The sequence below is a fragment of the Neodiprion fabricii genome, chromosome 5, assembly GCF_021155785.1.
Source record: "Neodiprion fabricii isolate iyNeoFabr1 chromosome 5, iyNeoFabr1.1, whole genome shotgun sequence".
Lineage (NCBI taxonomy): Eukaryota > Metazoa > Arthropoda > Insecta > Hymenoptera > Diprionidae > Neodiprion > Neodiprion fabricii.
Genome location: NC_060243.1, coordinates 13,992,585 through 14,016,160, shown reverse-complemented (window position 1 = coordinate 14,016,160; position 23,576 = coordinate 13,992,585). Strand labels below are relative to the sequence as shown.

Sequence of the window (23,576 nt, the reverse complement as noted above, 5' to 3'; positions counted from 1 at the left end):
TTCAATTCTGGGTGAAAGGAAGAAAAAATGTGCGGATGACCAGTGCACAATTGAAGGCGGCCTCCGATTACTTGATGTCATTAGCCGCAACATTATCTAAAGAATTTGCAAGAAAGCCGAGACCGTTAGAGCAAGTCGATCGATATAAGGCAACGGAGCTAAGACAACTCTTACTCTATACTGGACCGATGATATTTAAAGAACATTTAGATAAAGATAAATATTATCACTTTCTTAGCCTCAGTGTAGCTGTACGAATCTTATCCAGCGAAAAATATTCTACGACACTGATAGACTACGCACGGAGCTTATTGATATATTTTGTATCAAATTATTCACGGTTGTACGGTACAGAACATATTTCTCACAATGTTCACAACTTAATCCATATTTGTGACGATGTACAATTACTCGGCCCTCTCGAAAAGTACAGTGCTTTTAAATATGAAAATTTTATGCAAAAAATTAAGAAAAAAGTTAAAACATCGAACAAACCCTTACAACAATTTATCAACAGGGTCCACGAAGAAAATGAACTGAAAATAAATCCTGCACAAAGAGAGTATCCGATTACAAAATTTGCCAGCACCGGAGAAGACAGTGAGGGTAGACGATTTATAAAGTCAGTAGAGTATGAAAACTTCTTCTTGGGTACAAAAAAAAGTGATAACTGTGTTCTTTTACGCAATGAAAACATTATAGCCGTCAACCGTATTTTCCTCAGAAAGAACAAAATATTTTTGTACGGAAAAAAATATCGGGATTCGAAATTATTCTTCGATAAGCCCTGCGACTCTTCGGAAGTCGGTATTAATGTAGTAGATGAGGAACGTTACGAATTCGTTGTGATTGAGGCCAGACACATTGAACACAAGTGTTTGAAAATGCCCATAAACGAGCGAGATAGTTTCGTATTTCCGATGGTTCACGAGATTTGAATTTCCGACGCGTAATTAAACAAGCAGTTCACCTATGCGAGCCTACCCTGCGCGCGCAGGCTCCTATACGTACGCACCACGTTGTAACGCTCTTACAAGCCGAGCTTCAACAAGTCTCACACGTGCGTGTACGGATCTCACCACGCGGTTTGCAAGGTACGTACCGAACCGATAATCCTTTATTTCTCTGTTTTGTTTCAAATTTTCACATTTAATCAGCTTACAGCTAAAATCGACTCAATTTAGTTCTGGATCTAGGTTACCACTTATGGTATTTGCTACCTACTTACGTTTCTATAACCTATACATTTTTGCAACTCGTGTGCAACCGATAATAAATTCGTCTCGTATATATTACGCATTCCCCGCAGATGCAAATAGGCAGTAATTGATCCCAAATGGAAGAAATTCCTGATCAATATTAAATTTGGCAAATGTATGTAGGTACTTTACCGTAAGAGAAAAAATCGCACTATTCTCGAAATGCACGTGCGATATATTATATGCAAATGATATATTGTTAGCGCGATTGGAGAGATGAAAATCTGTGGTTTCGATTTTCTTAATTTTACAGAAGAAGATATTTCGAAAAATCCCTTGGTTTTCATTAAAATTCAATGATCATAACCCGGCGACTATTCTTCAAGTTTTCAATATAAATAATGGAAGTAATTGAGTACATTGTTCGATGAAACTTATTGTTGAGATCCATTAAGATTTACAATAGATAGCAATAGAGCATCTAATTGAGGTAGGGAGGTTATGATAGAATGAATTAGATATCCAATTAATGTTTCAACTACATGACTCGACGTCTTCCTCAGAAATTCAGAATTTTATATTTTGATATTGACAAATATAAAGTTTTTAGTCCTCAAAGGAAACTATCGACCATGTTTTAGCGATGTCGATTGCATAACTTGGGTCTTTCGTTTCCACCCTGCTTAATCTCAAGTGTTGAAATTCATTGTTAATAATATATTGTTCTATACTTTTGTTATCTAGTGAATTCATTTACTGACAATGACTCTGACTGGGCCATACGCTGTCGTTACGTTTCTCGACGAAGATGATTTTAGTGATGAGGACGATGATATAACGTCCAAAGTTCCAAGTACATGGCTCACTGCTACCAAAACTGAGTGTTGGTGGCCGAAAACGGCAGACGTAAAATCATACATAACAAAACGAAAGCCCCCTGTAAAAGACAGTAGAAAGTGGACACTCTGCCATGTTAAATTTGAAAGCTATTACGGTAAATAATTGTATAAACTGCATGTAATAGGCCCCCTTGCTTTTGTGAACTCAATTGAAAATGAAGTGATCGTCTAAAGCTCCGTGATATACTGTAGAATGCTTCGTGTTTATGCCAAAAAAAAACTATGCAATTTAAAGTACTTGAATGTCATTGAGCGTTTGAAAAAATCTTCCAATCATGATAATTTAGCAGATCGTAATATGATTCATTTATTCGATTAATAGCGTAATGTAACAAGCTAGGTAGACATAATTGAATATTTACAATTCTCATATTTACAGAAAATTTGGAGAAAGCTCGGTCTGCGGCTGCAACTAAAAAATCTGAAAGTGAGAGTAGCTCAAGTCAAAGTCAAGGTGATAAACCATATCTTAGAAAAAGGAAACAGCCGCTTCCTCGCGTAAGGGAAGAATCTACCGATAGGGAAGATTCGCCTGACAGTGAACATTCCACAACAACCTCGATGCCAGAGCCACCGAAACTTGATAAAAAGAAGAATATGAAACCTTCCGTTACAAATCGATCCACTGATATACCTGATCAGACAGATATTCAAAAAAAAAAATCATCCCCTGATATACCTAATCAGACAGATATCCCAAAGTCATCAAAACGAAGCCAAACAAAGAATAGTAATCCACTATCGGACTCTCAGACAATAATAGACATTGAGCATTTACCCATTGATTTAAACTCGACTAATACGAATACTATTAGTATCCCCCCGGCACGAGCGAAACATATCGTAGGGAAAGATACCAACCTATCGTCAATACCTCATGCATTTGAGTCTTGGCCCATCGATATTGTAGTAGATGATTTCGACATAAATGCGGATAATGGAACTGCAGGTACATATATGGATAGTATTTTTTTATACAAGTTCCTAAAGGTGGCATGTGCGCATGAGTGGTCTATGATTTGGATTTAGTAGTGTAGAATAACCTTAATGAATGATAATTGGGTACCGTCCAATTTTTTATTTGGTTGATAAGCGTATTTTTTTTTATCTACAGACTTTCCAAGCAGTACAAAAAGACGCGGTGATCCTTCCCTAAATGCTAGTGCTTTACACCCTTCTGCTCATCAGGGTCTAGAAGGGCACTCAATATTATTTGACGGTAGTCTCCCTGACTTATGTAATAGTACGTATATGAGAAATTGCGACATACGCAATGCAAATTTTCTTGGATCAAAATAATATTCATGGTTCACAATGGAAGTACATGGGCTCGAGTACAATACGATTATTTTGCTTTCAGATTCTCAGGAAAAGACAAGAATACTCATAGAGGGTAACCTTGATTCGTTTTTAAAAAATTTTAGAGTGACCAAGTCCTGCTTGAATTTTGTATTCAGTTTCGATTACGTATTTGTGTTTGTACAGAAAAATTCTCGGCATTAACCACACTATTGGCTGAGATGTTGGTCACTCAACAATTAGTGGATCGACGTTTAGCTGAGATTGAACAGAAAGTGGGTCAACATGGAACTGTAGGTCACGGAAAAGATTTTAAAAAGGTTACAGACGATCTTCCATTCAAAAACACTGCTGATATACAAGCGTTTGAAAACAAATTGGCTAATGCGGATTTTTGCAGTACTTTTGTGAGTGATTCATGATGTATTTTTAGAAGGAATTAGCAAGTAGACCTGCTCATTCAATTTTGGACAGAATTGTTTCTTTTCGTATTCTGAAACATTAACAGACGGTTGAATCAACTGAAAATCAAAAATGCCTCTAATCATTCTTAGATTATGGTAATAAATGTATTGTAAAAAATTCAACTCTGATGAGAGTGTGTGTGTAGGAAATTTTTCTGAAGAGGTACGGCTGGGAATCTTAATCACTTTTATTGTATCATGGGAAATTCATAGCAAGAGTATTACGATTTGTCTTTTTCTAGTCATTCAAAGATTCAAAAGCCGACTATTTTGGCAAAATTTCAAGCGAGTTTCTCTCAAAATATCCTTTCGAAGCAACGACCGTTGAATATGTTCCTATGAGAATTGATCAGTCATGTACAGGCATTTTTTTACAAAATATTTGATACATAAACTTTCCAAATGAAAATAATTATCTTTATGGTAATATTGTTACTCTCAGGTAAAGTATGTTGGACAAATTGGCGGGAACAGTGCCAAAGAAAATACTTTGAGAATATTGCGACAAGTATTCACCAACGACTTCGCTAAAGACGCTTCATGGTGCGGTCTGAGGACCAATTTTCAACTTTCAAATTTGAAAGTCACAGCAGCCATCAAAGATTAGTGTGATTATTAAAGCTACATTCACAGAACAGTGAGTAGGCATCAATACGACACTAACTTGTATTCAACTCTACAGATGGAGTGAGACTGTCATACACTTGTACAGACAAAGAATTTGAAGATACGGTGTCAGAATGGTTCCGCCAAGCTAAACAGCGGTTCAAGAGAGAGAATACAAAAAAGAACGGACCTCAACCACATCCTGGAGCTAATAATTAGTACAGATGATGACGCGCTAAACCATGACAGTTTCCATAAGATGCCCCAAACAGATTTATGGGGTACATAAGAAGGAGATGCAGGTCTCATTTCCGCATTATCTTGCCTCGTCTTCGTACCTTTCTAAATATCTAACGTTTACTTTGGTAGTCTATACCAAACAATTAAAGACCTGGAAAGTACAAAGTAGAAAGATTTATTTTATAGTTTATTCGTGTTCAACGTTGAGAAAATTTTTTACTTAGATTATTAAGATTAAAAAAGACAAATTTGATTAATGAAATATTATATAAAATGAGCTACGCGCTCATATTGTTATAGATACACGTACAGTGTGGTCACAATAGAAATATTACACGTAGTATTTGGACATTTTATTTCACTATTTAAACTTCTTCTATTTCTTTCACTCTATTCAATATCGACGATTACGTTAATTGTGAGAGTTTTTCTGGCCTTATCAAAACAAACACATCGTCCAGTTACGAGATTGTGATAATTTAACCAATAGAATAACAGAGGAAAGCACTGAAGTGTTCGTGCCTTGAAATAGTTTCAATACTATGCCCATCAATGAAGTATAATAAATTAGTAGATGACTAAATAAGTTTGAAGAAGAAAAGTATACATACACTCGACCGCTTCTAACAGCAAGACCCTAACTCACGAGCTCCGCATGTAAAGACTTATCTCAGGCACTCTATATATTCCGATTACAGAGATCGCTATACTCGGAGTTCCTAAGGTCTTTATAACCGGAGCTCGCGAGTTAGGGACTTGCTGTTAGGAGCGGTTAACATGTACTTCAAAGTTCACTTAGTAATGATCTACTATACACAAAGGTATGGCTTCTCTACTTCGCTACTTTCTTAATTTTTTGAACATTAATGCTTATTATTCACTTTGTTTGATGAAACGTTTTTTTTTCTCCTCCATGTACTATATTTCGACACATATTTTATATCTTTCATAATATTAATATATACAATCAAATCAAGGCCTAAATAATAAAATATAATATTAAGATAAACTATTTCTGTGATGTGGATTAGGTAATGCAAGAATCAAACATTCAATAAGACTGTAAAATGAAATTGTTCCTAATATCCAATTAAGCTTTTGAATTTATGTTTGTGTGTTAAATAGATGTATACGTATGAGAATTAGTACAAATGTACGATAAGATCTTTGTATGCTCTATTTATGAGCAAGTCAATAAGTAATACATAATATAATAAACGAGAATACTCTATCTCACAGAACAATAGTTATATACTTGATACATTTATGGATAATTGATCGTGATGTATCTGATACCTACCATCATTTCCTGAAACACCTTAGCGACATGGAGGCCATGTAACTCCGATTTCAAGCGGTGCATGATTGCTATGTAGCCTTAACGTAACATTGTGACGTCTCTGTTCTGCCAAATTCACGCTTCAGCAACGTAACTAGCATGTAGCCATTCAACACGATCGTGACGAAACTGTAGCATGATATGTGGCGGACATTTTAGAGTGCCTGGACCATTACATTCACGTTTCATACAACATACCTGTGATATTCACGGAACTAAGTGTAACATAATTTATATGTGTTTGTTACGAAACTATGTTGCCTGGGCTACATCTTTCGGCCCCTTATTTTGTTTATTTATTCATTTTTTTCTATTGTTCACTAGGGGCTTCGCCCCTGCGCGCTTCGCGCGCCAACCCCATCTCGGCGCTACGCGCCTCGTTGTTCGGCGCTTCGCGCCTCACTATTTCTCTACGCATTGTCTAGTAGACAGGCGAATTCCTTCATGTTGATTTAATGACAGGTCTGCACTTGCTGTCCACTTCAATTCCTTCTGTGCTTACTTTTCTTTTTTTCAGCAATCTAAGCTTCCATTCGTTGGTTAATAATTGTTGTTCCTTCTCTATTGATATCGATCTATCTCCTTGACTTGCTGAATTATTTTTGCTACCGCTCTGCCCGTTATTCTCCAAAATCACCTTCTTTATATTATTTTTTCTCTATATTTGTGTTGCTGTTCACTCCGCAAAACACCTCTTTCTCTTGTGATAACATAGACCCTGGTCGTCCTCTTGCCTGGTTATAGGAATATTTGTTTATTATTATTCTCTGGCTTATTTGGTTCTTCGCACTTACAATTTTATTTTCCTCTTTCTTTTGTGATACTTCCGACCATCCACCGTCTCCATCGCCTTGTCTGCTGCTTGAAACTCCTCCTTTCTCCCTTGTCATCGTAAATCCTGGCTGTCCTTTTGACTGTTTCGTGATATATTTAGATTTACTATTATTTGATTGTTACCTTTCATACTTATTACTCACTATCTGAATTTCATTTTGGTTCTGCAAGACATCAAAGTGTCCACTGTCTCCTTCGCCGGTGAAGAGGAGCGAGAATTGTGTTTCATTTTGTGATCCGATCTGGTGTGGATGAATTTGTTCTTCGCGATACACGATTAAACATATCTTAAAAATGTCCGCAGCTGCAGCTAATTCTGCTTCTCCCCCGTATATTCCATTTTCATTCATATGTGATTTGTAATCACCAGGTGACCTAATCACAGCACTGTTTGACTCACTACCTGTAATAAAACCCGCAAACGTAGACCAATGATCCACTATATTTGAAACGATACTCAGTCTCACCTCTGCGTGTCGATCTTGAGTGCCGTATACACAATACGCCAACGCGCGAAAAAGATACTTCCCGTCGGGAATCATCTTGATAATTTTCGTTTGCATGTTCATTTTTTGCGCGTCAGAAAGAGATACCTATAAAGATATTTGTCAAAGACTGTCATAAACAGCCAATGACGGCTGTCAAAGGGCTTGCTAGATGCTTTTTGTTTTGTTTTCGGGATCTCACCCCACCGCCAACTTCATGCGTATACTATTGTTATTATAATCTTTTTCATACTATTGTTATTATAGTCTTTTTTTACTATTCTTATTATAATCTTTTTTTACCTGTTCATTTGTTTGAAACTTTTTTATCAGATAGAGAGATTTAAAGGATACATACCGCTCACATTTGGTTCTTAATCTATTCGATCTTCGTACAGGGCTCATTGTTGGATTTCCGACAATTTCACTTTGTTGCATTTTATTATCGTTCTTATCGTTATCGGTGTTTCACCACTTATAGAGTTCATCAAAATGTTTTTTGTGTCTCCCTCCGTCCTCAAATTCGACAGTACAACTTCGAGGGGACAATATTTCAACTATTTTTGATTGAGACACGTTTGAGTAATTTTTTTGAAAATCTTTGGCCATTACTATGTCGTCTTTCGGAAATTCTTCAGTTCTACATCCACTAAAATTTTTAACTTGATTCTCTTGTTTAAATTCAATTATTTTTATTATTTAACTAAATAAATTACTGTTCGGATGTAACAATTCCAAAGGTGTTCGAAAATCTCTACCACTTAACAACTTAGCAGATGTTTCATTTGTCATAGTGTGTTTTGAGTTCCTGTAACAAATTAAAAATCTCTGAATTGCTTTCGCCACCGTAAGAGCTGTACTTCCGACTGCAGCTTTTCATTTACGTTCAAATGTCTTGACAAAATTTTTGGCAGCCACGTTCGTTGCTGGATGTCCCGGGGCCGCAAACGTCTGCTTTATGCCCAGGTTTTCAAAAACTGTTTGTTTCTACGCTGGTAAATTGTGTACCGAAATCTGTTACGATGTGAACTATGTTTTAAAAAATCATCTTCCAAAATTTCTATCGTATGATCTGCTCTCATCTTTTTTACAATGTAAATCTCGGGCCACTTTGAAAATGCATCTCAAACTAACAAATAGGTATAACCCAAGTATGGCCCTGCAAAGTCAGAATGAATCCTATGCCACGGTTGAGTTGGGTACGGCCATGGCGAAAGTTTCATTTTTCTTGGGCTATCTTTTATCTGAACACAATGTTCGTAGTATTTTGACAAGTCTTCAATCTGCTTATCTATATTTGGCCGACAAATGACTGACCTTGCCATGCTTTTCATTCTGACAATGCCGAAATGACTTTCATGTAGTTTTTGTAAAATTTCGTTTTGTAATTTTTTTGGAATAACGACCCTATGGCCCCACATCAAACATTCTTTTTCGATCGTTAATTCATCTCTTCTCAAAGCAAACGGTTTAAGTTCATCAGGATAATCTTTAATTTTACACTCCGCCCAGCCATTCAGTACATTTCTTTTCACTATTGATAAATTTTTATCGTTACTAGTTTCTCTCGCCACTGCTTTATAATCGAGACATGCGATCTTACTTTCAACTACATAATGTAGATAAGTGTATTTTTCTTTTGGTTCTAAAATTTCGTTTTCTTTTTCGTCTCTATAGCTGGGTAAGCGCGATAATGTATCAGCAAAAACATTTTCTTTCGTGCGAATGCACTCTATTTTATAATTAAATGCCATTAAGAAATGCGACCAATTCTGTAACATGCTCGTGGCCATTCTCGGAATTTTTTTTTCAGGAGCCAATATTCTCGACAATGGTTTATTGTCTGTCCTCAAAATATAGTTCCGTGCAGATAAATAATCATAAAATCCCGTAACTCCGAAAATGATCACAGCAGCTTCCTTATCAATTTAAGAATAGTTTTTCTGGGCTCGTGTCAATCTCTTGGACGCGAACACAACTGGCTTTTCACCATCCGCATACGGCTGGCTGATAAACGCACTTAAACCCTCGGGGAACGCGTCGCATGTCCAGATGAGTGGTACATCGGGATTGTAATTCACAATAACATGTTTCAGATTATCTTTGATATTTTGAAAACTTTCGTTGCATTTCTTTGTCGATGTAAATTCTTCACGCTTACTTAACTCATATGATGGTTCCAACGTTTGTGCTCTGTTTTTAAATAATCTACCGTAATGATTAATTTTTCCAAGCAACAATTGCAATTCTTTATGATTTCCAGGACATTTCATGTGTACAATAGCTTTATATTTTGTTACATCAGTACTTATATTATCACGTGATAACTTATATCCTAAATAACTAATTTTCTCTTTTAAAATATCACATTTATCTACCCCACCTTTCAATCCACAGTCTTACAATCTTGTCAAAACTTTATCTAGATTCATTAAATGCTTCTCATCGTTGTCGCCCGTTACAACCACGTCGTCTGCTACTACGGCGACTCCCTAAATATCTTTTAATATCTCTTCAATATTCATTTGAAAAAATCTTGGACCAGAGGCTACTCCATACATCATAGGACGAAATAATCCTTTGTGTGTGTTTATTGTCATCACATGTTGTGAACTTTCATCCACCGGAACTTGCAAAAAAGCGTCTTTCGAATCGATTTTCAAATAGCGTTTATTCCTATTTTCAAGTTCATTTTTGCAACGTGTTTGTAACCGGGCCACTGCATAATCAAAATTCGGAGGTGCATAGCGTATTGCTTTCAACTGTAGATTGAGCGTTGCCTTAAAGTCTCCGCATATTAGTATATCGCCGGTTGGTTTTACTGCAAGTACGATAGGCGTGGCCCATTCGCTAGTCTCTGCAGGTACTATGATCACCAACTTTACCAACCTTTCAAGTTCTTTTTCAGTTTTCTGCTGCAGAGCGAAAGGGACCGACCGCGCTAAACAATACTTGAGAGTTGCATTTCCTTTTAATTCGAGTTTTATTTTTTTTTTTAGTAAATGAGCCTTTTCCTGCCTCAAAAATTTTTTTCTATGACAAAAAATATCCTTCAGTTTATTCTGATTTTTTTTAATTCTGTCAACGTGATTTAATTTTGAATCTTTATATAGAAGCCAAAGTCCTAATAAATATAGCCATGATCTACCGATAATCGGGGGGCTCGCTGCGCCTGATATGTATACGTCAGTAGTATAGGGGCACTTTGGGGCGTCACAACAAACCCCCCTCGCACCCCTCTCCGGCGCCAGCCCCTCGCCTAGGAGTGACTTTGGGGCGCCTTCCCCTTCCCCCGCCGCCCCTCGCCTAGGAGTGACTTTGGGATGCCATCCCCTTCCCCCGCCGCCCCTCGCCTAGGAGTGACTTTGGGACGCCATCCCCTTCCCCCGCCGCCCCTCGCCGCGGAGCCAATTTTGGGACGCCATCCCCTTCCCCTGCTGCCCCTCGCCGAGGAGTGACTTTGGGACGCCATCCCCTTCCCTCGCCGCCCTTCGCCTTGGAGCGAATTTTGGGACGCCATCCCCTTCCCCCGCCGCCCCTCGCCGCGAAGCGAATTTTGGGACGCCATCCCCTTCCCGCCGCCGTCCCTCGCCAAGGAGCAAATTTTGGGGCCCCTTCCCCTTCCCCCGCAGCCCCTCGTCTACGAGGTATTTTATTCTAGAAGCTTCTCCGGACGACCACCCCTTTCCGGCAACCCCTTACCAAGAAGCGGTTTTTCCGCCTCGAAGTTCCGCGGCTCGTCAGCCCTTCGCCCGCGACCCCCTCGCCACGTGCTGAATATCGTGTGACGACCCCTTACCCCAGGTACCGTTGACCGCGAATCAGATTCCGGACTCTACGGGATGGCCTCTGGGCCTGTGCACCCTGACCATTAGACGATCCCCTTACCCTGGTGCCCCTGGCCATGCGGCCGATTCTGGGGCCACCTACCCATCTGGCCCCGCTACCTCCGTTCACGAAGCGAACTCTGCGATTTGGACGTTTGGGGTTACAGGTCCTCCACCCCGGCTCTCGTTCTTTCTTCATCCCTGCTCTCTCTGTGTCGGGTGCTCGTGTCACTGACCTTACCCAGCCGTCAGTGTTTATCCTAAAGTTTACGTGTGCTTGGAAAATATAGACCTGGTCGCTCTCTCTCTCTTTCTTAATGCAGGACTATAGGCATGCTTAGATTTACGAGGATCAGGGTGGGTGGGTGAGGTAACAGAACTCAATGGTGGATTGCGTAGAAAAATCAAATCTCATCCTTGCAGGTTTATTCGGTTAACACAGGTGCAAATACATACATGGTTATTACAGATAACGACTAAGTGATAATTACAATGTTCTTATAATTACACAAGATATGTTATCAAGGTTTTTTTTATTTACTAGCCTTGTTATCAGCAACATTACAATTCTTAGAGGTACAACATTGAAGACAACTTACAGGATAAATGTGATTTGAATTGATGGTGTTAGTTTTGCGTTTTGTGACATGGGCTATTCGGTTGTGGAATAATTCTGCGATACGATCGTTTCTTTCGAGGTCAGGAGTAAATATATTGAGAAAATCCCGCAGAGAAAAACCAGCAGCCATAAAGTGCATAAACATAATACAAAATTGTCCACATACATCAGAAGTGAGGCTTTGAAGCTGTCTGTCGTTCCAGACGTATCGTCTGCAATTTCTTCGTAAAGTCCGCTTATAGTGAAGGACGAATGGTGGTAATCCAAAGCTGTCGAAGTATGTACCGTGTCCGGAGGAACTGACGAAAAATGCTACCCAGTGGCTACCGGGGCGTGTGTGATCATCCGTGTTTGACACAAAGGCTGTCGGGCGTGTCCAGATGAGGGGTATCTGATCCGCTGCAAAAACCCCGGTCTTCCCGTTCGGAATCGCCGGCATCGCGCTCCATATCTGTAGACTGTCCATTTTGTACCTCGTCTTCTTCTCCTTCTTCTTTTTCTTCGCCCTCGTTATCGGAGATAATCATACCACTCGTAGAAGGTTGTGAGGAGGTATGTGAGTCAATCGCAGTAGTAAGTATTTCGTAGGGAACGGTAACTTCGCCGTCTGACGTAGGCGCAGACGGATTAGGAGAGATTTTCAGTGAAACGACTGACTCTGGTGTTACTGCTTGTAGCGTGAAATTTCTTTTTGGTACCTGCAGTGGCTGATTACCAGTCGAACTATCCTCTCCGGTGATTTTGGGCTTACTGGCTGACAATGCTTCTGTATATTCGTATTTAGTTGGAATATCCTTATTGTTGATCCATTTCTTCAGTTTGAGTGCGTTGTTCATCACACATTTGAAAAATTCCTCCTTCTTAACGCCGTGGAAGAAGCACCATACCGAAGACCGTTCCAGTTTGTCGAACGCCGGGCAATCAATGTCCTCCAAGTTGAATATTTGACGCGCGGTACTACTTTCAATATATTTACATTTATCGTGTCCACGGGCAAAGATTCGATGAGCGTTACGTGCGATTTCTCGGAGGTTAATGTCCAATTGAACCAGCGAGATATCACCTTCAAACCACTCGATGCCATGACGGTAGCAGGTTACGTAATTGTTCACGCCGCGTTCTTTGAGCGGCAGATCCGTGAAGGGATATGGCGGTTCTATTAACCAATGCGCCGAGTAGCGGTGATCGATGGTGACGACTGCCACCTCTTTCGGTATAAATTTACCATACATATTTCGAAATCCTTGAATATCTATCACGTAATCCATACTTGAACTTGAAAGAATGTAGTCGAATGTATAGAGAGCTGGAAGAGCGAACCTGCAGTGACGTAGTTTGAATGCTGACTGGCTCGGCACCGTAGTTACGGGTGATTATATACAGCCTTGTGTTACAATCCCCGTCTCAATTTTTGTTTATCGGGTGTCTCCAGCCGGTCTGTTGCTCCCCTTGAAGACGTTGGCGTGGTGTAGTCACAGTGTTCTCTCTAACGGAAATCACCACCTGGTATGTCATAGAAGCGGTCGTGATAGGAGGGGCGTGATCTCCCTCTCTTTCTCAGCCCGAAAAATCTGTAATGACCTGACGTGCAGCATCAACTTCAATGAGATTATCAAATTCAGCGTACACTAGGCAATTAACAGTTTCTTTGAGAGCATCGTCGAACCGCACTTCGACCCTGAGAGTTCCATGTTTGATGAGCGACCAGTGCGATGTACAGTTGGCTGAGAGATCGGGGGTTAGGTCAAAAGCCGATAGACAATTTCCTTTGGCGAACTGCTGCCGGCCGATACCGTTTCCTTCGTTCAGAAAATGAATCCCCGTACCGGAGAAGAGGGTGTGATAAGCGTCCACGTAGAGATCGTCTTTGCCAAAACTCATCTGTAGCGGCTTCGATGGGACTTGCACCCCGTCGACGTACAACGACAGGAAATTCAAAGAGTAGTTCTGAAAATTAAACAGATTGCGCTGTCTGTCGCCGTTGAAGGCTTTATTGCTGACAAAACCGATTATCACTCGTTTCGGTAGTTGTCCGACTATGACATTGTCCAGTGTTTCTGCCTGTACTCCTGCGTGTATGGTGAAAGACTTCACCTCGACTCTGGTTACGGGATATTTTGCCGTACCTTTGGCTAGCGTCCGTGCGTGCGCCAGTAAGATTCCAGGGCTGATCTTCATTCGGCGAACGAGCAGTGAAGTTTCCAGTATGTGCAGCTTGTGGTGATTTTCGGCTTCCATGATGCAAAAACTGTCTCTTGATCTCACAAGTCGAAGACGCAGTTCCACTCCGTTGATTAAAAATTTGTCTTAATTAAATACGTCACAGTGCAGATGTCCAATCAGATCAACGGTACGTGCATTGCTCATGATCCGTTTGCGTTCGATGAAACCTCGGTCAGCACGGACGGCGTCGGCGTCGTATACATCCGATACTCTATCCTCGCTGTCGTACCATAGAGCCGAAGAAAGATGGGATTTTTTGGCGGGGGGTGCGTAATTCAGTAGAGTCTCTATATATACTCGATAGGCGTAAGAGTTGTTGGCTGGCGAGACTAGTTTTCGATTGAAGAATATATCGACTTGATTAAACATCGAGTGAAGCAGATTGTTTACCGGAGCAGCATGCGGTGTAGCCGCGTTGCCTTCGCCTGCCGGTGGGGTAGGAGCAGACGGTTGTAGCTTCACTCGTATGCTAAGCATAGTGTGTGTCAAATCGATGTACTCATCACCGTTTCCAGGTACAACAAATTCAATCGGGGAATCGTCGGTTAGAGATGATACGGGCTTGTAGTGTACCCATTGACCAGCCTCAATACACGTCTGCGTTGGTGGTAGAGAAAACAAATCCAGTTCCGACTTCATACACTCACCCGAGTGCGCGTGCAGGAAGGCCATTGTTGATGTTTAGATTAAAGACGAGCGGTGCGTGGGCTTACCGGGGTCCGAATATGTCTGCAAGGTCCCGTTTTTTACAACACTTTTTCCGCTTAGTTTTCTTGACGGTTCCGGCACGCTTGGGTATCTTGGCCGATGTTTTCTTTTTCGACCTTCGTCTAATTTTTCTCGTAGTACCAGCTGCACGGTGCGCGCCGACAAGTCTGTTGACGCGGGTAATGTTTGACTGACGCGCTAATCCGCCGGCTCGGCTTTTATAACCGCTACCCTTCATGAGTTTATCAATTTTTTCTTCAGCAGCTCTTTTCAATTTGTGTCCTGATTCTATGAATCGACTCTTGACTGCCTGTTTGAACGAAGTGTCGTTTCTAACGTCTGTCATGACGTTCATCCCTGCACGTAGTGCTTCTCTTTCGACCGCGCGAGCACCACTGGACAGCAGAGGTAGTATTCGACGAAACAGGCCTCCCATGAAGCTGCCGATTCCGTGCCCGCGTTGATGCGGTGTTCCTCGGTAAACCGTCTCAATGCCTCCACCGCCGAGCTGATTTTCGTAATGTTGTATATAATGAGCCATGTCGTACCTGGTATGTTTTCCCTCTCTCTCTTTTGCCTAGCGACTCCTGTGATTCCAGTCAATTACTGAACGCGTCTAAAATGCAGCGTTACCGTCAGTGTCCCGCTCGTGAATGGTGCTGGACTACCGAATTGATCTCTTATATCGATCTCGATGGTTTGGAAGTTCGTGAGCATCAGTGGTACGTAGTACAGTGGCGATAGTGTTTTCATCTCTAATTCGCCTTGTAAGATATTGTCTTTGCCGCATGTTTGAATGACTCGTAACAGCGGGGCGTAAACATCTCCAACGATACATGGTTCCACCAGATCGCAATAAATAAACATCTGGCAGCCGGGGATCCTTGATGATTTGTTGGTTTCGGATAGCTTGCAAGTAGTATATATATGAGAGTTCTGGACCAAAACCCCCCCTAGTTCCCCCCTAGCTCCCCCCCCTAGCTCCCCCCCCTAGCTCCCCCCCCCCCCCCCCCGTGTATATATGAGAGTTCTAACTCAAAGATGGCGGCGCTCCCCCCTAGTTCCCCCATAGCTCCCCCTAGCTCCCCCCTAGCCCCCCCCCCCTGAACCGCGGTGCAACCCCCCCCCCCCCCCCCGGTCATTTTTGGCGGCTATTCCGATAGGATTTGACACACACACACGCACACACACACACACACACAAAATAATTCCTGTCGAGACTTGTTTGGCGCCGGAAAGCCGCACATAAATCAGATAAGGCAAGAACCCGCTAGATCTATTGAAAAAATTCCAGGAAATGACCCCTGAAGGAAGGTTTAAAATGGCGTTTTGAATGCTTTTAACAATTTTTTTATTTAACACCAATTACATTTAGTTTTCTTATTGTATTCTCAATTATCTTATTCTAAATTTTAACGAGTAAAATTATACATATTATTTTCAATATCCATATTGATTAAACATATTGTTATTCCAAAATAGACTTAAACCAATTTTTTAACAGTACCACTGATCGGATTATATTCAACAATGCGATCATGCAAGATCATGCAGTGGGCAGAAGTGTGTGGTGGGAACGTAGTGCTAGAGTCAAATTCCAATCGAATGTCCACAGGTCCCCAGTTTTCAATGTTTCGTTCTGCTTGGAGCAATCGATGACGATAAGGGGAGCTTGGTTTGTAAATTCACGCCTCGATAGCAAAGGCCCAGCTTCTTTCTTATAGTAGCTCATTTGAAACCGAACATACATATCATAGAGAATGGCGGGGGATGTGCAGGCTCGGACTTGTTCGCTATAAAGAGTCGTAAAACCCAAAACTGTGTGTACACATACCATCCGGTGAAGAGCGGGCAAGATAAGATTTTTCTTACACCAAACACTGTTCGCTACCTGCTTTTCGTTGACCGATTTTTCACACCACATGGCCCACGCTGCTTAAAGACTCATAAAACTCAAAAACTACATTAGGCGGCAGTGGGTTCGTGGAGAGGGGGAGGGGGAGGGGGTGAAAACCTGTTCCAACACGCTTTAAGGCAAGATGCAGCTGCGGAACTGGGTGACTTCAAACTGGCAGATAAACCGCAAAAATTTAGGGATGGTGGGGGCGGGGACTGCGGACCCCAGCCGTCTTTCGCGTCATTTTTTACATGAATTTCATCTTCTCTGCAGAGTCGGGAGGGCGATAAAACCCAAAAATTTAGGGATGGCGGGATGGGTAAAGGGTGGGCCCAGTTGCCTCTGACGTCATTTTTCCCTCCGAGATGCGCAGAACGCAGTGCGCACCGCATCTCTGACGTCATTTTACCCTCCGATATGCGCAGAACGCAGTGCGCACAGTTCCCAAATTCTTGCGATCTATCGGCCTATATAAATATAAGCTCAACGCATCCGATGCAGACTCGTCAGTCGTACACGATACGTGCAAGTCAAAAAAGTTATACAAAGTTCAGCTTATATCAACGTCAAAGTCATGGCAGTCGAAGCGTATATGGGACTTGCGGAGCAGATGGAGAGGACGTACAATTTGCTGAGAGAGCAACCACCCGGAGAAGAGAATGACGCCGTCATCAATCATTGGGCTGATATTGGAATTGCGAATATCCAAGTTCTGCGCGATATTTCCATGCAACGAGGAACAACCGTTGGTGCGAAAATACGGATCCAACATACGATTGCACTCCTGCAATCTTGGGTGACGAAGATCAAGCAGTTGCAGCAGCGCACAGTGGTGACGGGTGGAAATATCGGTACTCCTGCGGGTGTACAATGGGACGACGTGGATAGCGCTTTTGCCAGCCGAATCAGAACGGGGGTTGTCACAAATCTCCGTCATAAAAATTTGGACGCCTTTCTGGACGATGTGCAGCGCGTCGTCACCGAGAAGTTGGAGCTGATACTGCGCGAGGAGGGAAATGTGAAGGTTAACATCATATTATCGTGCAAATTCGAAAATGCCAAGCACGAAGAGATCTCCACTGAAGTTAAGAGTTTCAACACCTCCAACGTGGCGATTCTCCTCCCATCAAGCGATATAAATGGTTGGTTTATACGTGCACGGGGTGATCTGCAGTCAAAGGTGGAAGATTTCGAGCAACGCGATTCCGGCTGGAGTATGATTGAGATCCTTAACATCGCTGTAAATATCAATCGCTACCAGCCTCTCGCCGCGGGAGCTTCAACATTCGTCGACCTGCCCCAAGACATTCGACATAAAAAGGCTGTGATTAACGTGAGGAACGAGGACGAAAGATGCCTTCTCTGGTCCGTCACAGCAGCCCTCCACCCGGTCAACACCCACACCGATAGGACTCACAACTATCGTCGATATATTTCCGAGTTGGACTGTACAGGTATCAATTTCCCTGCTACTCTACATGATGTGAAAAAGCTTGAGAGATTGAATAATTTGCGCATCAATGTATATGGAATAGAATCTCAAACTTTTTCGCATCATGCAAAATCAAATAAAAGCGTCATCGTGCCAATTTATTTGAGTAAAAATTTGCATAGCGTAAACATTGACACGATCCATCTTCTAATGGTTGAGAGTAATCCGGAAGACGATATGACTGGTGAGTTTGCACCGAGATTCCACTTTGCTTGGATTAAAGATCTTTCCCGATTGGTGAGCAAACAATTGTCTGATCATAATGGCCAGCTGTTTTTATGTGACAATTGTTTGTGCCACTTTAGCGTGAAACATGCCTACGACAATCATCGACAAGATTGTATTACGCTAAATAAAGTACGCATGGAGTTTCCCAAGTGTAAAGATTTAGTATTTTCCAATTTTCAAAACAAAGGCACCGTTCCATTTGTCGTATACGCCGATCTCGAATGTATATTAATCCCTGAACCTGTGGATGAATTTGAAACTCGTAAGACTTGTGAAATTCAAAAGCATATCCCGCACAGTGTAGCGTACTATGTACATTGCGCGTACGATGAGACTTTATCGGAGTTTCACGGTAAACGCGGTGTCGATTGCATAGATTGGTTTATGAAACAGCTTAAAGATTTATCAATTCAAGTAGAGTCACGCATCAAAAACATAATTCCGATGGAGTCTCTTACCCAAGTGCAACGCGATCGTCACATGCACGCAAAGAATTGTTATATTTGTGAAAAACCGTTTACCCCTGAGGAGAAAAAGTGTTACGATCACTGTCACTTCACGGGTAAATATCGTGGTCCTGCTCATAATCGGTGTAATTTGAATTTCAGAGAGTCGCACACAATTCCAATAGTTTTCCACAATTTGTCCGGTTACGATTCTCACTTTTTAATAAAATCTCTCGCGTCAACTTTTCCCGGTAAAATTACACTGCTACCCATAAATAAGGAAAAATACATATCCTTCACGAAACGCGTCGATGGAACAATGATGCACTTGAGATTCATCGATTCGTTTCGATTTATGGCTAGCAGTATCGATAAACTTTCCAAATATTTGACCGATACTGATAAACGCATAACACGTAAATTTTATAATAACCCGACTCAGTTCAGTTTGATGACCCGCAAAGGCGTTTTTCCCTATGAATACGTCGATTGTTGGGGGAAACTTGATGAACCGCGATTACCTGCAAAGAAGCATTTCTACTCGCACCTCTGCGATGCAAATATTTCAGACACCGATTACGAGCACGCGAAAACTGTTTGGAGGGAATTCCATTTAGAGTCATTGGGGGGCTACTCAGATTTATATTTAAAGACCGATGTTCTTTTGCTTGCCGATATTTTCGAAAATTTCCGCGCTAGCTGCTTCAAAACATACAATTTAGATCCGTTGCACTACTACACTGCACCGGGGCTTGCTTTTGACGCGATGCTCAAGCACACTAATGTAAATTTGCAACTTTTAGACAACCCTGAAATGGTATTATTTATTGAAAGAGCCATTCGAGGCGGCGTAGCGCAATGTTCTAATCGACACGCTCGGGCCAATAATAGATTCATGGGAATAGATTTTGATCCAAACAAAGCGGAATCGTATCTCATGTATTTTGACGTGATTAACCTGTACGGCGCAGCTATGAGCGTGCATTTACCAATCGGTTCGTTCGAGTGGGAGTATCAGCACATCGATATAACGAACCATCCGGACGATTCACCGATCGGCTACTTTCTGGAGGTAGATTTGGACTACCCTGTAGAACTCCACGGGGATCACAAAGACTTACCTCTTTGTCCCGAACATTTTACTCCTCCAGGTAGTAAAAATGCCAAACTCGCGACCACCCTTCACCCCAAAACAAAGTATATATTGCACTATAGAAATTTGAAACAGTGTTTGAGTTTAGGATTGAAATTAACGAAAGTGCATAGAATTTTGAAGTTTGCGCAATCTCCATGGCTCGAGCCTTACATCACGCTCAATACAGACATGCGTAAGCAATCTAGGAATGAATTTGAGAAAAACTTTTACAAACTCATGAATAACGCTGTGTTCGGCAAGACTATGGAGAATGTGCGAAATCATAAAGATGTTAAATTGGTTACAAAATGGGAGGGAAAAGGTGGCGCGAGAACGCTTATTGCCCGAGCAAACTTTCACAGCTGCACCGTATTTGACACTGATATGGTTATCATTGAAATGAATCGTGTCAAAGTTCACTTCGCCAAACCTATTTACGTCGGCGCATCAATTCTAGATCTGTCAAAAATCTTTCTCTACGAATTCCACTATAATTATATTAAAACCAACTTTTCGAATAAACAGGCTAAATTGATGTATACCGACACAGACAGCCTTATTTATCAATTCAATGTGCCTAATATCTACGATATCATCAAACGTGATGTAGATACAATGTTTGACACCTCTGACTATCCGCCCGACAATGTGTATGGTATTCCCCTTAAAAACAAAAAACAACTAGGGCTAATGAAGGATGAAAATAATGGTAAAATTATGACAGAGTTTGTGGGACTGCGAGCAAAGCTGTACACATTTACTACGATGGGTGAGGATGGGGAAAAATATGACAGTGGCGTAAAAGTGAGTAAGCGTGCCAAGGGTGTAAGAAATTCATTGATAAATAGCATCACGTTTGATGATTATAAGCGCTGTCTGACGGCTTACCGAGAGTTGACTCTTCCACAGTGTTTAATACGCAGCAAAAAACACGAAGTAAGCACGATCGTACAAAAAAAATTGGCACTGAGTTGGCAGGATGACAAGCGGCAATTGATACCTGGACAGACTGACACCATACCTTGGGGGTTTGTCCCAGCCCCCCAATAGCTATAGGATAAACTGTAGACATAGAATTGATGTAAATATTTGATGTTTGACGCCTCGAACGATCTACGATATATTAATACGATACGATAATTTAATGGATTTGAAGTTTCAAAATGCGAATTCATATACTCGACAATTGTTTATTTATTTATTATTGATATATCAAGCAATTATTCATATTTATTCGTTTACCACGAGAAAAGTTTTCAGAAAATGAAAAAAAATTTTCAGGAAACGAAAAAAACTTTTCAGGAAACGAAAAAAACTTTTCAGAAAATGAAAAAAACTTTTCAGAAAACGAAAAAAAGTTTTCAGAAAATGAAAAAAAGTTTTCCAAAAAATAAAATGTGTAATAATCGTATGGCAAAATTGCATATTATCATTATTATTATCACTATTATTATTATCATTATTATTATTATTATTATTATTATTATTATTTTCGTAGTACAGAGTATGGCACATGTGCGCACAAAGGAGATAAAATGTGGAAATATTTGTATATTCAAAATCTTTTATTGTAATTCGGAAAATACATACAAATTATGTTACATGTCTGTTTTATTCATCCAACTATTGTGCGAATTATCAAAACCCAACCACTTCACATAGAACAGATTCCCCCGTTTGCGTAACACTTTCTCCACAAGGTAGCCGTCGGGATATTTCACTTTGGTGAGCTCTTCCTCGTAGAAGCCCCCCTCGATGGGATGATCTTGATAATCGGTAAGTTTGTAGGTGGGTGGATTGGTATTTTTCACCTCACTCACGGTGAATATTTCTGTCGTCCAATTGGGTGTATAGCCTTTTTCGAATACATTCTTGTACTTGCTGATTCGAACTTGATCGCCTACACTGGATTTCCGCGCTCGATCACTTCGTTTGATTTGCCGAGGCTTGTACACGCTACGATACAGCTGTTTTTCATTATCCGTGCTAACATCCACCGGTTTCATCCGAATCGTGCGATGTTTGGTGTTGTTATAGGACTTCATTAAATCATCCAAAATATTAATCCACTTGTGAAATCCTAGGAGAGTAAACCACATCCACATTCTATTTTTTCAATGTTCGACTAAAAACGTTCGCATATCGACGCCTTTATGTTGCTGAGTGTCAAATACATGTTGATATTGTGCTGCATCATGAGGGCTTTCAATTTGCTGTTGTGAAATTCTTTGCATCGATCAACGTATAGATGTGCAGGTATACGGCTCTGGGTTAGCACAGATTTCATAGCAGCAGCCGCATCTTTCCCCCCACCACGGATGAGGATGAAACAAAAATGTGACAACGGTGTTAAAGTGGGTAAGCGTGTCAAGGATGCGAAAACTGCAACGATAAATAACATCACGTTTAATGATCATAAGAACCGTCTGAGGGGCTTACCAAGAGTTGATCAACCCCACAGTGCTTAATACATAGTAAAAAAATGCGAGGTTAGCTCCAATGTACTGAAAAATTGATCATGAGTTGACAAGACGGTAATATGCAACCGATACCTGGGCAAACAGGCACCAGAACTTGGAGGGTGTGCTGCAACCCCGCAATAAACTAGCCGCAGGCTGGAACTGAGGGCATAGGACCGTTGTAAATATATGCGTTTGACATCCATGGCGATAGTTCATGAGGCAGAGACGTTTCGCCGGCAATACGATATTGAGCAGATCGAAGTTTTAAAATTCGAATACCGTGTAAACTCATGTATTCATCAATTATTTATTTATTTATTATTAATATATTGAACAATTATTCATATTTATTCGTTTACCACGAGAAAAATTTTCAGAAAATGGAAAAAAGTTTCCTGAAAACGAAAAAAAGTTTTCAGAAAATGAAAAAAAGTTTCCAGAAAACGAAGAAAAATTTCAGAAAATGAAAAAAAGTTCATCAAAAAATAAAATGAGCATTAATCGTATGGAAAAATTATAGATTATCATTATTATTATTATTATCATCATCATTATTATCATCATTTGAAGGCCTTTGATCACGGCAGGCGATGGTGGAGGTGCCCCCTGCTACCAGGGTCCGGCACTATCGACGTCGAGGCTACCTGCAGCCCTTCTCTTCCGCAGTCTAGGAGGACCGCGATCCTCGCCCCTTCCAAGGTCGTCGCAAGAACTGTCATTGCTCGCGAAGTAATGACCCCCGGATTTAGAGTTCGCATGATTGAGCTACGCATACGACGTCCTGGCGCGGAGCTTCGGGGCGGCACAGCCAAAATATTAGTCCACTTGTGAAATGCTAGGACACAGCCGCCCCTGAAGCTCCGCGCCAGGACGTCGTATGCGTAGCTCAATCATGCGAACTCTAAATCCGGGGGTCATTACTTCGCGAGCAATGACAGTTCTTGCGACGACCTTGGAAGGGGCGAGGATCGCGGTCCTCCTAGACTGCGGAAGAGAAGGGCTGCAGGTAGCCTCGACGTCGATAGTGCCGGACCCTGGTAGCAGGGGGCACCTCCACCATCGCCTGCCGTGATCAAAGGCCTTCAAATGATGATAATAATGATGATGATAATAATAATAATAATGATAATCTATAATTTTTCCATACGATTAATGCTCATTTTATTTTTTGATG

The 23,576-nt window shown here is 41.1% G+C and overlaps 1 protein-coding gene and 1 long non-coding RNA gene across 4 annotated transcripts in view; one reads left to right on the top strand and one right to left on the bottom strand.

Moving 5' to 3' along the window:
* The window catches only part of LOC124183578 (sodium/calcium exchanger 1), a 1,216,563-nt gene that overhangs the window by 144,572 nt on the left and 1,048,415 nt on the right, over positions 1 to 23,576 (bottom strand). The window lies entirely within an intron of this gene.
* Positions 2,971 to 3,766, top strand: LOC124183583. The gene is made up of 3 exons (XR_006871008.1): positions 2,971 to 3,047; positions 3,213 to 3,341; positions 3,459 to 3,766. It is a non-coding gene; the product is annotated as an uncharacterized LOC124183583 (long non-coding RNA).